The sequence below is a fragment of the Parasteatoda tepidariorum genome, chromosome 3, assembly GCF_043381705.1.
Source record: "Parasteatoda tepidariorum isolate YZ-2023 chromosome 3, CAS_Ptep_4.0, whole genome shotgun sequence".
Classification (NCBI taxonomy): domain Eukaryota; kingdom Metazoa; phylum Arthropoda; class Arachnida; order Araneae; family Theridiidae; genus Parasteatoda; species Parasteatoda tepidariorum.
Genome location: NC_092206.1, coordinates 8,587,087 through 8,601,275, shown reverse-complemented (window position 1 = coordinate 8,601,275; position 14,189 = coordinate 8,587,087). Strand labels below are relative to the sequence as shown.

Genomic DNA, 14,189 nt, shown 5'->3' with positions numbered 1-14,189 from the left:
TTTTTCATTTTCAGAAGATGGGTAGCTAGTCTATGCGATACATTTACTACGATGTGTTTTTTGTCCGCGCATTTTTTGTGTGGAATTGATTTAAGATACTTTATAACGTTGTCGTCGTTCGATGAGTAGCTGTTCTGCTGTAGTATGGTAGCTATATCCTCCCCTTCAAATTGAGCTGGAGCATTTAGAATTATGAGTGATGTAAGTCTTTGAACTTTATCTCGAAAATCAATTTTGTTTTGAATGGATGATGTCAATTTATCCTTATCCTTTTGGTTATGGAATTTGATTTCAATGAGGTTTTTATTTTTGAATACTTTTTTGACCACTGGTTTAACTATTGAGGTATTTATTATTTGTAGGATATTGTCTGGATTCTTATCCTCGTCTGTTCTGATGATTATTGGAGCAGGTGGACGAGGGTTACTGACTACTTCGCTGAACGATTGTTGTTTATCGGTGTTTTTCAGATCCTTAATCTGTATTGTGAGATCTTTAATCTGGTCTTCAATTAATTTCAGTTGGTTGGATTGTTGAGTTTCAAGTCGGTCTGATTGATTGGAGAGTCTTTTAATTTCTGCAATAGCCTCTTTGCATTCGTTAAATTCTTTTGTATTGTGTTGACCCCGACCATTCAGATATCTATCAAGATGTTTCACTAGTATCAGTAAATACTTGTCAATTTCAAAAGAGAAATCAAGTACAGGCCAATCGGGGAAGTCGTTGATTTCCGCTTGGACATCTGATGACGAAGCAGGAGGATTGTGTTCAACTTAGCTATTTTTAATGCTGTTTTTACCATAAAAGGAAGTTGAGATGATAGAATCAGTTTTTGATAGGGAACTACGACTATGCGATATGTTCGATAAATTATGCGGTGATGTTTGTGGAGGCTCTCTAGAGACTGGAGGATTTATCCGGGCACAGCGTCTAATATGAATCAGTGGTTCTTTTAGAGGTTGAAAAGGGACAAATTTCCTTCGGATTGTGACGACTGCGAGATCTACCTCGTGATGGCATGGTGTGATCGAGTATGCGTTGCGGAGTATTTCTCCCAGTCATGATAATTCTACTGTTCGAATTCATCGTGTGGGATACGACAATCTTCAAAGGTTACAAAGAAAATGTAGCAAGGGAAAATTTTAACAATAGAAAAATTGGCAACTGTGAGTCTCTTCCGAACCGCCAATAGGCCCCAGTGAAAATGATAAATTATCAAAAGAGTTAGAGAAATCCAATGTTCCAATGTTGCTAAAGTTGGCACCTAGTTTATTGATTGCGCTTTGCTTTTAGAAAAAGTGAGAATGAACCTGGAAATGTTCAGTTATTGACATCGCTTGTAGGATACGTATTGCCACCGAGCGTGAAAAAAAATGCACGCGAATTCTTTTTGTCATTTACAGGCAAGTCTTCTTTTTTTTCTAACTAATACATTTTTGGTTTAATAATATTGACAGCGTCTATTTTAAGAAATTTTTCAATGTTACCAACATTGAAATTCCAGTATGGTATGATGATTGTTGTTGTTGTTAATTTGCGTCGCCCTAGAGCTGCACAATGGGCTATTGGCGACGGTCTGGGAAACATCCCAGAGGATGATCCGAAGACATGCCATCACAATTTTGATCCTCTGCGGAGGGGATGGCACCCCTACTTCGGTAGCCCGACGACCTGCGCGCTAAGTCGAGCACTTTACGGTAGCACAGTTTAACGAGGACCAATACCGCACACCCTCGGTCCCTACACAGACTGATCTAAGTGGTCACCCACCCGCACACTGACCGCAGCCAGTGATGCTTGACTTCGGTGATCTGCTGGGAACCGTGTCTTAACGATCAGTCCACGACGGGACTGTATGGTATGATGAGGAACTTTAATTACCCACCAACTTTTAAACAAGCTACTTTATCCATGTTTGACCGTGGTATATACTCTTTGTAAATAAAATATGCACCATTAGGTAACGTGATCTTTTTTACCCACGGCAGTACATTCCGACTTCCAACTGAAATGTACAGCTTTGGAAAAAAAATCAAAATTTGCCGTACCCATAGTAACGGCAAGGTTCATTTTTTTTAATTGTTCATGTTTCTTTTTACTACATTTATTGTTTCAGTCATTGTTTTTTCTTTTAAACAAATGTGTTGCTCTTCATTGTCTGTAAGACTTTCAATGTTGTTTACTAAATTTTATTGTAAAATTTTTTATATGTATTATGGAATATGCAATTTTTTATAATAAATTCCCACTGATCAGGCTAGCTCACCGGGTTGTGGCGAGCTGGACTGGTAGCCAGACGTGGACTATACGGGTAAGGGTTTTGCAAACCTAGGTACGTGTCCACGTCTGGAGGAAAGGGAAAAAAAGTCACGGCAAGGGGAAAAGTATGAAGAGAAGGAAAATCGAGTCACTTAGCGATTCCTGTTCTATTTACAGAAAACATCAACAAGTCCAATAGCTTAGGTGACGACGTATATGAGGAAATACATAAAAAATTTTAAAACTGGCATTAAGGTAATGTTTATTTGTTGGTTTGATTAGTCTTTTTTAACTACTTCCACTTCCAGGTAAGGACACGCAGTTTCACCTGATGAAGCCACACGAAAACTTGATTCTTGATACATTTGATTACAACTCCATCATGTTGTACGGCAATACAGCTTTCTCCAAAGACGGTCGCTCTAAGACTATGGTCGCTAAAACGGGGGTTCGACTCTACGACACATTTGACAAGCCAGGTCTGAGCAATAGTGACATCATTCGAGTCAAGAAATTATACTGTTGAACTAATAAAATGAATTGAAACTCTTAAATTTTGGCCCATTTTTCTCTCAACTCTTCAACGAATCATTTTACTACCTTACATTTCGTAATGTGCGGTTTGCAGCGCTCTTGCTTAAAAAACTAATTATTTGTTATCAACGAAATTTAAGGTAGTTCCGATGCCAGCAATAAAAACTATGAAACAGCATTTTCAAAATAGCTACCTTTTACAACAATAACTTGGCACAGTCGGAGAACAACCTTAGCATGAGATTGGAAAGGTGTCACGTGTAACAGAATTTCGTGACATAGTTTATAGTTTTTGAACTGATGCTGTTTATAACACTACCATCCGTTGAAAACATATACTTTTGGAGCTTGAGAAATAAGAATCTAGTTTTCTTAGCAGAACTTAACAAATTGTGTATCTTTAGTTTCTTCTTATCTTTATTTGATTTTTCATAATACTGGTTCTTTTTCAAACACCCGGTATTAACTTCACACTATAGCCTTATTGCCCAACAGAAATCTATTAATATATAAATAGATCTATTTATTATATTATAATATATCATTAATGTATTATATATCTACCTATAATTATTTAATATTTTTTATTCAAAAAAGGTAGTAAGTCACATCTGATGGTAGACATGACGTAAAGAAAATCCATTATAAATAAATGTGTCAAGAACACAGATTTCAACGAATTAAGGAGAAAAAGAATCAGATATTTTATTGAATAACAGTTTAAACAGTACACACATCATTTACAGTTATACAGTTTATTAATTCTTTCTATGTCTCTTTCGCTGAGTTTTCCTTTAGTGAGTGGATCCAAGAGAAGTGATCCGTCGATTCCCTCCATTGTTCGGAGACCTTCTTTTCTGTTTTTTGATCCAGTGTATGATCCGTAAAGCATTATAGAATTATAATCAAATGGCGTTAATAGGAGATTTTGACGCGGCTTCAGCTTGAAAAACTGACCTTCCTCTCCTGAAAATTCAGAAAAGGAAATAATAACACATAGTAAATTTGCTCCAGTGGTTCCCAAAAAGTGTTAAGCGGAATCCTACGGTTCAGTGGAAGGGCATAGTACCATGAGTTAGGACTTGTTTGCTTAAATATTAAATAAATAAGTAATACTCCCGGTGACACGTGGAACGGTTTTATTTTTGATTCGTATTTTGGAATACTCAAACTGATGACGAGGACTGTATCATATATACATATTTATTTTTGATTCTGGGCTATTAATGCTCAAAATTTACAAATATACAAATATTTGAATAAAATTTTTAAAAAATTGTGATCGCCGAAAGACGATAACAGGTTACCCATTGGCAGAATGGTTGTTGTCTAATTTCTTCTCGTCTACATTCTTTGTCTTTAGCTTTTGCAGCCTAAATAAGTTTAGGTCTTGCCATCACTTTTCTTTTCGTTTTTTTTTTCTTCAAATTTAACCTTTGGGACCGTGTCAATCAGTTTGGGATCCTCTCTTTATTTGTGATTTTCACCTGAATTAGTATAGAAAACGATCCAGTTTGAACTGTAGGTCAGAATTTCTGATTCTTATTTAAAACATTAAGAACAAAAATATTGTTCAAATGTTGATATTCTCTTTCATTCGCAACTCAAGAAAGTATTTATGGGATCTCTCTGGTCCCAAATCTCAAAAATCAACTCAACAATTTAATGCATAACAAAATTGAAAGTGAAAGAAAGAATTCTAAAAAAATTATCAAACAGCAGCTGTCGTCATAGCAACGCATGTAATGACGACGCATGCGCACTGTTTACTATTACTCTTGAACACAGTTGAAAAGTGTGACGACGTCTAAATAAGGCGCGCACGCTGAGTGAAAAATGGGAACTTCTTTCTACATTAACATTCTACGATATATTGGTCAGCCTATTTAGTCATTAACCTTTAAATATAATTACAGTTTCTGTTAGACTTGGGCTGCTAACTACAGGCAAAGTGTCTCAACTAATACCGTTTAATTTACCGACTTGGTTAATATCCTGGGGGAGCTTAATCTGTACTCATTTAGTACTTTAGTCTTCGGTACTTTTAACAGCATCTCTATTAAAAGGATGGTTGACCATGGAGTCGACCCCTCAGCTCTGAATCTCAGTCAGAGGCTGAAATTGCTATTCCCTTCACCAAGAGAACCGAATGGATAAACCACTGACTTATGGATAAATCACTTAGTGACCACTGACCAACTAAATTGTCCGTGTCTGAATTGATAGTTATCTTTCCAAGGAAACTTGATGTTTGATTTATCTAAACCATATAACATATAATCAAGCCACTTATATACTTAATTGGTTCATCTAACACTCGGCCTTTCACTCAATTGACTGATGTTGAACTCCCTGTTATATTATGTGCTTCTCAACTAGTACCAAACTTCCCTAGAAGACAATCTAAACACTGGTATATTATTGGCCAGAATAGCACAACGTCACGAATCACCCTGACACGTAGAGACATTATATATGACATCGTGAAAAAATACACCTTTTAATATATATTAGAAAACAGGCTTTCCTTTACTACCTGTTTTAATGTTTTCCCAGTTGATCTTAATATATTCATCTCGATCGGACCTGTTCTGTTCGTGATAAAATCCGATAGCGTGTCCCAGTTCGTGTATGACTATACCTTCNAACCGGAATGGGGAGCAATATCTTATTTTTATATATAGCAATGTCAGAAGCTTAAATATGTACACGTGCAAAATAGAACTTTTTGTACATAAAACCCGTATAATTTCAAAACTATTTTGCCGATCAATTGAAAGGATTTAGCGGAAAAAACTAAATGCGTTCGTCATAGTCCATTTATTAATTCGCAACAAAAACGGCTTTTAACAACAATAAATTGTTTTAAGAAGTATTTTTATTTTCTCACAGGAATTTTCAGATCAAAACACAATTGACACTACTGACTGCTATTGAGAATTCCTAATTTTTGAAAGCTAATTCTGATTTTCCCCAGTAAGTTTTCAAGGAAAAAAAACTCACTGGAACAGTTAAAGAATAATTGTTACGAAAAAAAATACTTGTCAGCCATGCTTGAATTCAATATCGCGGCATTTTTTGCACACGGTTCTTTCTTTTCTTGAAACAAAGGTGTAGCGTGAGGGGGAAGCACGCTTTTTGTTTTTTTGAAAACTGCTCCTTAATTTTAGTTATATATATAGCATATATATACATTTATAAATAAATATACTTTCATATAAAAAATTGATAAGCATATATAAAAAAAAAATAAAGAAACAGTTTTCGATGAAAAATCCCCCCCCCCTGATGCTACGCACATGGAGACACGTGAATGACCGTCATCCTGTTCAAAAATTGGCGAGTAATTTAGAGCGGTCAATAAAGTTTTGCTATAATGTTGAATAGGCATGTTCACGTGTAACTTTTCCCTGTCTCATAACGTTTAGCGTTTTTAAATAAATTTTATTAATTCAATTTTCGAACTATAACTTCGACAGTACTAATAATTTTAATTTCATCCATTAGAAATTACCCTTCTGCATTTTAATTAAAGCATAATTATTATTCTTTAATATGAAGTCAATGCCGAGCAAAGGATTAAGCTTTTAAAAACTGCATTCACCAAATATTTTATAAATTATTTATAATCAACTTAATAAATTTTTGATCCGATAATTGAAAATTAAGAATGCCTATTCCACCCCCCCCCCGGAATAATAAGTAGTTTATAAAAATTTGCTTTAATCGAGGGGTTCAGCTCATAGAGGCCTAATTTCGGTCCGAATTTGAAAATTATAGCTTAATATTAAAGGGAAGTAGGTTGGCTTGAAATTTGATCCTTTGCCCCGCCATTTTATTTTTCTTTATTTTTTATTCCATTATGCTTTCTTTCCCTAAGAGACACCCTTGATATTGTACTTAGAACAACATACTTCGCCAGTTAAACTATCGGGAAAATATTGTCAAAGGAGTTTAAAAAAATAATATAATATAAATAAACTATTTTCCAAGGATTTTTCCAGTTTTTAAGCATTATTTGAAATTTCCCGAATAAAAAAATTCTCTTTTATATATGGGATTCTTTAATATGTCGAAATGTTATTGTCTTTAATATGTCATATGGGATTCTTTAATATGGATTCTTTAATATTAAATAAATAATGAAAAATAAACAAAAGAATAAAAAAATAAAATAAATTAAAAATTGACCACAGCTAGGGTTCGAACCCATGCCCCCTCGCTCCATGCGCAAGTCTCTAGCACATGGTCTTTACCGTGAGACCATGCTTTTACGAGGATCGCGCTACAACATAGCTTCAAGTACTCTCTCCCGGTTCGCTATACAAAAGACTTAAGGGGCCATTATGGCCCGCCTAATTGGTCTATAAAAAATTTGCTTTTATAGAGGGGTTCAGCTCATAGAGGCCTAATTTCAGTCCGAGTTTGAAAATTATAGTTTAATATTAAAGGGAAGTAGGTTGGCTGAAAATTTGATCCTTTTTCCGGCCATTTTATTTTATTTTATGTTTTATTCCATTATGCTTTCTTTCCCTAAGAGACACCCTTGATTGTATACTTAGAGCAACATATTTCGCGAGTTTGACTATCGTGAAAATATGGTAAAAGCAGTTTAAAAAAATAATATAACATAAATAAACTTATTTCTTGGGATTTTTCCAGCTTTTGAGCAATATTTGAAATTTCCCGAATAAAAAAATTCTCTTTTATATATGGGATTCTTTTATATATGGGATTCTTTAATATATCAAAAAACACATTAAATAAATAACGTAATGTAAAATAAACAAAAGAAGAAAAAAAACAACTTAGCTTCAAGTACCCTCTCCCGGATCTCTATACTAAAGACTTAATGGGCCATTGCGGCCCCCCTAATTGGTCTATAAAAAATTTGCTTTGATAGAGGGGTTCGGCTCATAGAGGCCTAATTTCGGTCCGAGTTTGAAAATTATAGCTTAGTATTAAAAGGAAGTAGGTTGGCTTGAAATTTGATCCTTTTTCCCGTCATTTTATTTTATTCCATTATGCTTTTCCTTTCCCTAAAAGACACCCTTGATTCTATACTTAGAGCAACATATTTCGCGAGTTAGACTATCGTGAAAATATTGTAAAAGCAGTTTAAAAAAATAATATAACATAAATAAACTTATTTCTTGGGATTTTTCCAGTTTTTAGCAATATTTGAAATTTCCAGAATAAAAAAATTCTCTTTTATATATGGGATTCTTTAATATATCAAAAAACACATTAAATAAATAATATAATGTAAAATAAACAAATGATAAAAAAAATAAAAAAATTTAAAAATTGACCGCAGCTAGGGTTCGAACCCACGCCCCCTCGCTTTATGCGAAAGTCACTAGCACATGGTCTTTGCCGTTGGACCACGCTTATACGAGGATTGCGCTACCTCATAGCTTCAAGTACCCTCTCCCGGTTCTCAATACTAAAGACTTAAGGGGCCATTGCGGCCCCCCTAATTGGTCTATAAAAAATTTGCTTTGATAGAGGGGTTCGGCTCATAGAGGCCTCATTTCGGTCCCAGATTGAAAATTATAGCTTAGTATTAAAGGGAAGTAGGTTGGCTTGAAATTTGATCGTTTTTCCCGTCATTTTATTTTATTTTATTTTCTATTCCATTATGCTTTCTTTCCCTAAGAGACACCCTTGATTCTATACTTAGAGCAACATATTTCGCGAGTTAGACTATCGTCAAAATATTGTAAAAGCAGTTTAAAAAAATAATATAATACAAATAAACTGATTTCTAGGGATTTTTCCTGTTTTTAAGCAATATTTGAAATTTCCCGAATAAATCAATTCTCTTTTATATATGGGATTCTTTGATATATAGAAAAACACATTAAATAAATAATATAAGGAAAATAAACAAAAGATGAGAAAAATAAAAAAAAATTAAAAATTGACCACAGCAAGGGTTCGAACCCACGCCAACTCGCTCCATGCGTAAGTCACTAGCGCATGCTTTTTGCCGTTGGACCACCCTTATACGAGGATCGCGCTACAACATAGCTTCAAGTACTCTCTCCCGGTTCGCTTTACAAAAGACTTAAGGGGCCATTGCGGCCCCCCTAACTGGTCTATAAAATATTTGCTTTTATTGAGGGGTTCGGCTCATTGAGGCCTAATTGTCGGTCAGAGTTTGAAAATTATAGCTTAATATTAAAGGGAAGTAGATTGGCTGAAAATTTGATCCTTTTTCCCGCCAGTTTATTTTATTTTATTTTTTATTCCATTATGCTTTCTTTCCCTGAGAGAAACCCTTGATTTTGTTCTTAAAACAACATATTTCGCCTGTTAAACTATCGTAAAAATATTGCAAAAGGAGTTTAAAAAATAATATAATATAAATAAACTAATTTCCAGGGATTTCTCCAGTTTTTGAGCATTATTAAAATTTCCCGAATAAAAAAAATTCTCTTTTATATATGGGATTCTTTAATATATCGAAAAAACACGTTAAATAAATAATATAATGTAAAATAAACAAAAGAAGGAAAAAAAAAATTTAAAAATTTACTACAGCTAGGGTTCGATCCCACGCCCCCTCGCTCCTTGCGTAACTTGGCCTTAAAATTGTATGTATATATAAAGCTCTATAATGCGAGCGATGATTCAAAATATTTTATGAAAGTTATCATTATAAGAAAGGCATTTTTTTCCCTCTAATATGAAGAAAATAGCATTTTTATTTGCATAAGATTTTACATTTCACTCCGGAAAAAAACAAAAGGAAAATAAAAACTTTTAAGTATGTGCAGAGAAAACTAGAAGTCTTCATAAGTATTTTTTAGTTTCCCAACACTTTATTTATAAAGGAAAATTAAAAAAAAAAAATTTTTTAAATTATACTTTAAAATAAAATAAAATTTTTTTAATTCTATAATAATATGAAAATAAAATCTAAAGACAAGCCATTTCAACTTTATATGTGGCTGCAAACAGCACCTGGATTCGTATCAGTGCTCTTGAAATTGTACTGCTTTTATTTTTTCTATAAATTAGCGTGGTAGTATATGGCTCTATAATAATAAATCTGACCTAAGTTCCAAAATTATAGGCTAATAGCGTTAAATAATGTCTAAAACTTATGTTTAAACTAATATCAATAGATGGCGCTGTGCCAATGATTTTCTTTCTTCTATTTTGTTATATTTTTATTCTCTCTCATGGCATCTGTATTAAATAGACATGTTCGTATCTCCGTAGTCATTTTTATTTTTCGTATCCAAGTATCTTTATAGTACAAATTACTAAATAGTAAAAGAAAGTTTGGCTAGTATGTATATTTAAAACATGAGCTATATTTTTCAATTATAAAGGGAATATTGACGTTTCTTTTCGACCCCGTTGCATTTTCACTGATTCGTCTATAATTTCCAGACTTCGTCACATGTGTAGGTAATAATAAATGGGGGCCAAGTTTTTTTGAAAATTATCTATGAATAAATAAGGAAAATATCATTTACGTTACTCCAACTATTTCGTTTGTCACCGTTTATGGAATTAAAAAGGCTTATGGTTAGCTAATTTTATGTTCTTTCTTTTGTTACAGAATTTAAAATCTTTTTCGTTTTTTTAGAGTGTGATAATTTAAAAAAAAAATGTTTTAAATTATTCTTCAAATATTCCCCATTGAAAAGAAAGTGTTGGAACACTGTAACGTTTCTAAAGATTAATTGTGTTCTACATAAAAGCTTTTATCTTGTTTTTATATTAACCTTAAATTTTCACATTTAGCCCAATTTATTATTTTAATGTACATAAACACAAGAGCAACCCCCAAAGTGACTTTTTTCTATTATTTTTTTCTTTATTTCCCCTGCATGAAAGCATGTACTTTCCCTATATATTAATCTAGAGTCGCGATGGCTCAGGGTAGGGAGCATTCGCCTTCCAATGAGGTAAACCGGGTTCGGATCCCAGAAATGGCTGGTCGATACGAATTCCGCATCCGGCTTGCACCGAACTCAGTGCTGACGTGAAATATCCTCAGTGGTAGATGGCTCGTGAGTTAGAGTCCCTTTGCCATCAGGCAAACCGTGGGAGGTTCTCGTATTCTTCCGCTCCATGTAACTCAAATGCAGGTTAGTTCCGTCAGAAAGTCCTGCACGAAGACGAATTTCTCCCAATACTTGATCCAGGAGTTCCCTTGTCTTCTGGATTGGGTTCGAAACTACGGAGTTGAACAGTGGTAGTCGTAAACGCAAAAAAATTGGGTAGGTTGCTCAATGACGGTTATGAAATAAAATACATATTACTCTATGATTTTCAAACTTGGCCCTATTTATTTTTACATTATACATAACATTTAATCGAGCCAGAAGCTTATAGACAAATCGATTGTGACACAAAGGGCCTAAATCTAATGTTATTACTCCTGTATAATAGACTAATATAGCTCATGCTCTAAACATACACACTGCAAAAAATTTCTTTTAATATTAACCTATAATTTTGAAACTTGGTCAGATTTATTGTTAAAGCTCACCAAACTACCATATCAAGCTGTAAATTTATAGACGAATTAGGGGTAGAACATTGGGGCACTATTGGGCTCATTGTGCGTTGTATGCGAATCCGCGGAAATGTCTTAGAAGCTTGAACACAGCCTATCAGCTTGATATTCATAGCCCCGTGGCCCCCAAATTGATACTTCTGAGTGCGTGAGTTCGAATCCCGGGGCGATATGTGATGTCGTAGGTAAGCAGAAATGTGGCTGGTTGAAAAGGTTGATGAAAGGTTATCCTCTTCTCGAACCTTCTGGCAAAGTTTGAAAAGTTATCCTCTTCTTACAGTATTATAATTTAAATAAAGTATTTCAAATTATCTAGTTCAATAATCTCTTTTAATGAAGAAAGCGCAGGGACACTATGAAAAATTCCTTGTGTTCTCTTTATATACAAAAAAAAAAATTCATATATTTCTGCTTTGCTATTAAAAAAAAACCTTAACGCTTATAATGGGTGTCCCAAGATTAACGCAAGATTTAAGTTTGCCGCCATTTTTGCAGTAAATTGTTGGCAACCCTGAAAAAAGAACGATTTGACAGCTGAGAGTTTTGGGTTAGCAAAAATGGAGGGTTCAAGACGGTGCCACATGCCATACAGCCAGTGAAACAATTCAATTACTGCGAGAGACATTTCCTGGTCTTGTACTCTCTCGTTTTGGTGATCAGAATTGCCCCTTTAGATCGTGTGATGTAACACCATAAGGTTTCTTTTTATGGGGTTATTTGAAGTCGAAGGTCTTTGTCAACAATCACTCGTGCATTGCGAGAAGAAATTAAACACTCAGCGAAATTCAGCCACAATTATGCAGAAAGGTCATGAAAAATTGCAACAAAAGAGTGCGTATGTGCCAGCAAAGCCGTGGAGGCTATTTGCCCGATGTGTTATTCCATAAATAACCCTATCCTATGTACTTTATGATTCAATGAAAAAACAACAATCTAAATAGCAAAAACTGTTGGTTGGTGTCGTATCCTCTATTGAATCATATTTCATGGTGTGCTTGAATAGTTTTTGTTATTTCTATGGCATTAAAAGAATACAAATCCTCTTCTGTGGGGTAGTTTAAGAGGTGAAGGCCTGCAGCGACTGCAGAGTAGTTAAAAACATGATATGGTGTCAGTTCCACATTAAAACAGTTTTGATATTTTCTAGTCTTATCTGTAGAAATTTTCATGTTTTTATGACGTTTTGTTCTTAGTCTGATGAGAGTAGTGGCTGTCTTCCTATCGATGTCAAGATTAGTTATTTGATCGTGGGCTTTGATTTTTAAAGGGGTGAATAGTCTTGACTTTGCAAAAGCATTTGCATCTGCCAACGTGGTTGGGATTGAATTTTGATTTAGATCTCTGGCATTTTTAGCCAAGGAATCAGCTATTTCATTGAACTCTAGGTTCCCATGGGCGGGAATCCACTGCAAGAAGTAATTTTTCCGGAGACGCTGAAGTTGTCCAAGTTGTTCTATGATATTCAGGACAAGGCTTGAGGTACCTTTGCTGAGGGCCTGTAAAGCAAAAACTGTGTTTTCTATGTAATTCAAACCTTGTGTTAATTTTCGAACACCGTCTGTAATGTCATTATGGTTATTACTGTATAGGCGATTTAGGCGCTTTTATGAGTTTTAAATAAACTCTACTTTGAAATCCTTTCAAGAGCTTATGCCCCGTTCAATTTATAAGAAAAGTAAGATTTATAATAAATTTTTTTATTGTAATTCACATTTGTTTCATGTTAATTTTTTTTAAATATTTTTCGTTTGGAGAGAAAAAATGCGACATTATATAAAAATGCACAAATTTATTATTTCCAAATGAGTACTTTAACGATGCTTGTAAATAAAATTTCACTATGATTTAAATTATAAAATTGAAACAGAAATTTCAACTTCCGAACATATTTCTTTTCTCGATGCGATTCAGTGCGTGCCATTTGAAAAAAAAAGTTTAGTAAGAAAACTACATGACAGTTTAGGTTATTAATGTTTTTTTTCTTCCTATTTTTTATATAATTTATTTGTATTTTGAATAATGTATCTAATACCAATTGCTAAGATCAAAATTTTCTAAAAATTATAAGCTTTTGCTTACCTATCCGGATTAATTGTGAAGTCACAATAAATCATGAAATTAGTGATGCAAATCTCCAATCTGTTTACGTATCCCTTGTATCTGTCTACGGAATTATTTTTATGCACTAATTACAGACTAATTTTTAATTGTGTAAGAATATAATAATATTAAAATACATTAAATATTAAATGGTATATGACTGAAGTAATGGCAATTTTTTTGTTCAAGAAGATTTTTCATTTCTTAGCCTGAAAAATTTTATCTAAAAAATGTTCAGCATATTAGAACAATTCTCTTGAAACCTTTGATTTAATCACCCATTCTTTTTAAGTGTCTTTAGAGGAGATGTGCTTTCAAAAAACTTCAATTCAAATTCTTTAAAAATTGAAATTTTTTTTAAATATTTCTTTCAAATATATTAAACATTTAAAAAAAATTCCCTCAAGTTTTAGAAAGGACATCTTATATACTTAAAGATACTTTATTATTTGATTGGTTCGAAAATTGCCTTTTTTTTTTAGGCACGGAACTTTAGTTCTTCACCTCTGAAGATGCCGGAAGTGTTACTTATTTAACGTAACTCAGTGGGCAAATGTGAACCTAAGTCACGGAGGCGAGTGACGTCACCCACGCCACAGTACCTGCTTAAAGATTGTTCCACATCCACACATCACAGAACAATACATGGAGAGAAACACCGATGTCCTGAGCGGGATTACGAACAAGCAACCATTGGCATCACAGTCAGGCAAGCTGACCACTCGGCCACCTGGCCGGCGGTTCGAAAGTTGTATAT

At 33.9% G+C, this 14,189-nt stretch overlaps 1 long non-coding RNA gene across 1 annotated transcript; it reads right to left on the bottom strand.

The window, feature by feature from the left end:
* Nucleotides 1-3,473: 3,473 nt before the first annotated feature.
* LOC122271158 (uncharacterized) lies at nucleotides 3,474-5,440 on the bottom strand. Its single transcript, XR_011636488.1, has 2 exons — nucleotides 5,330-5,440; nucleotides 3,474-3,759 (listed from the first exon to the last, which is right to left on the bottom strand). It is a non-coding gene; the product is annotated as an uncharacterized lncRNA (long non-coding RNA).
* Nucleotides 5,441-14,189: the final 8,749 nt, after the last annotated feature.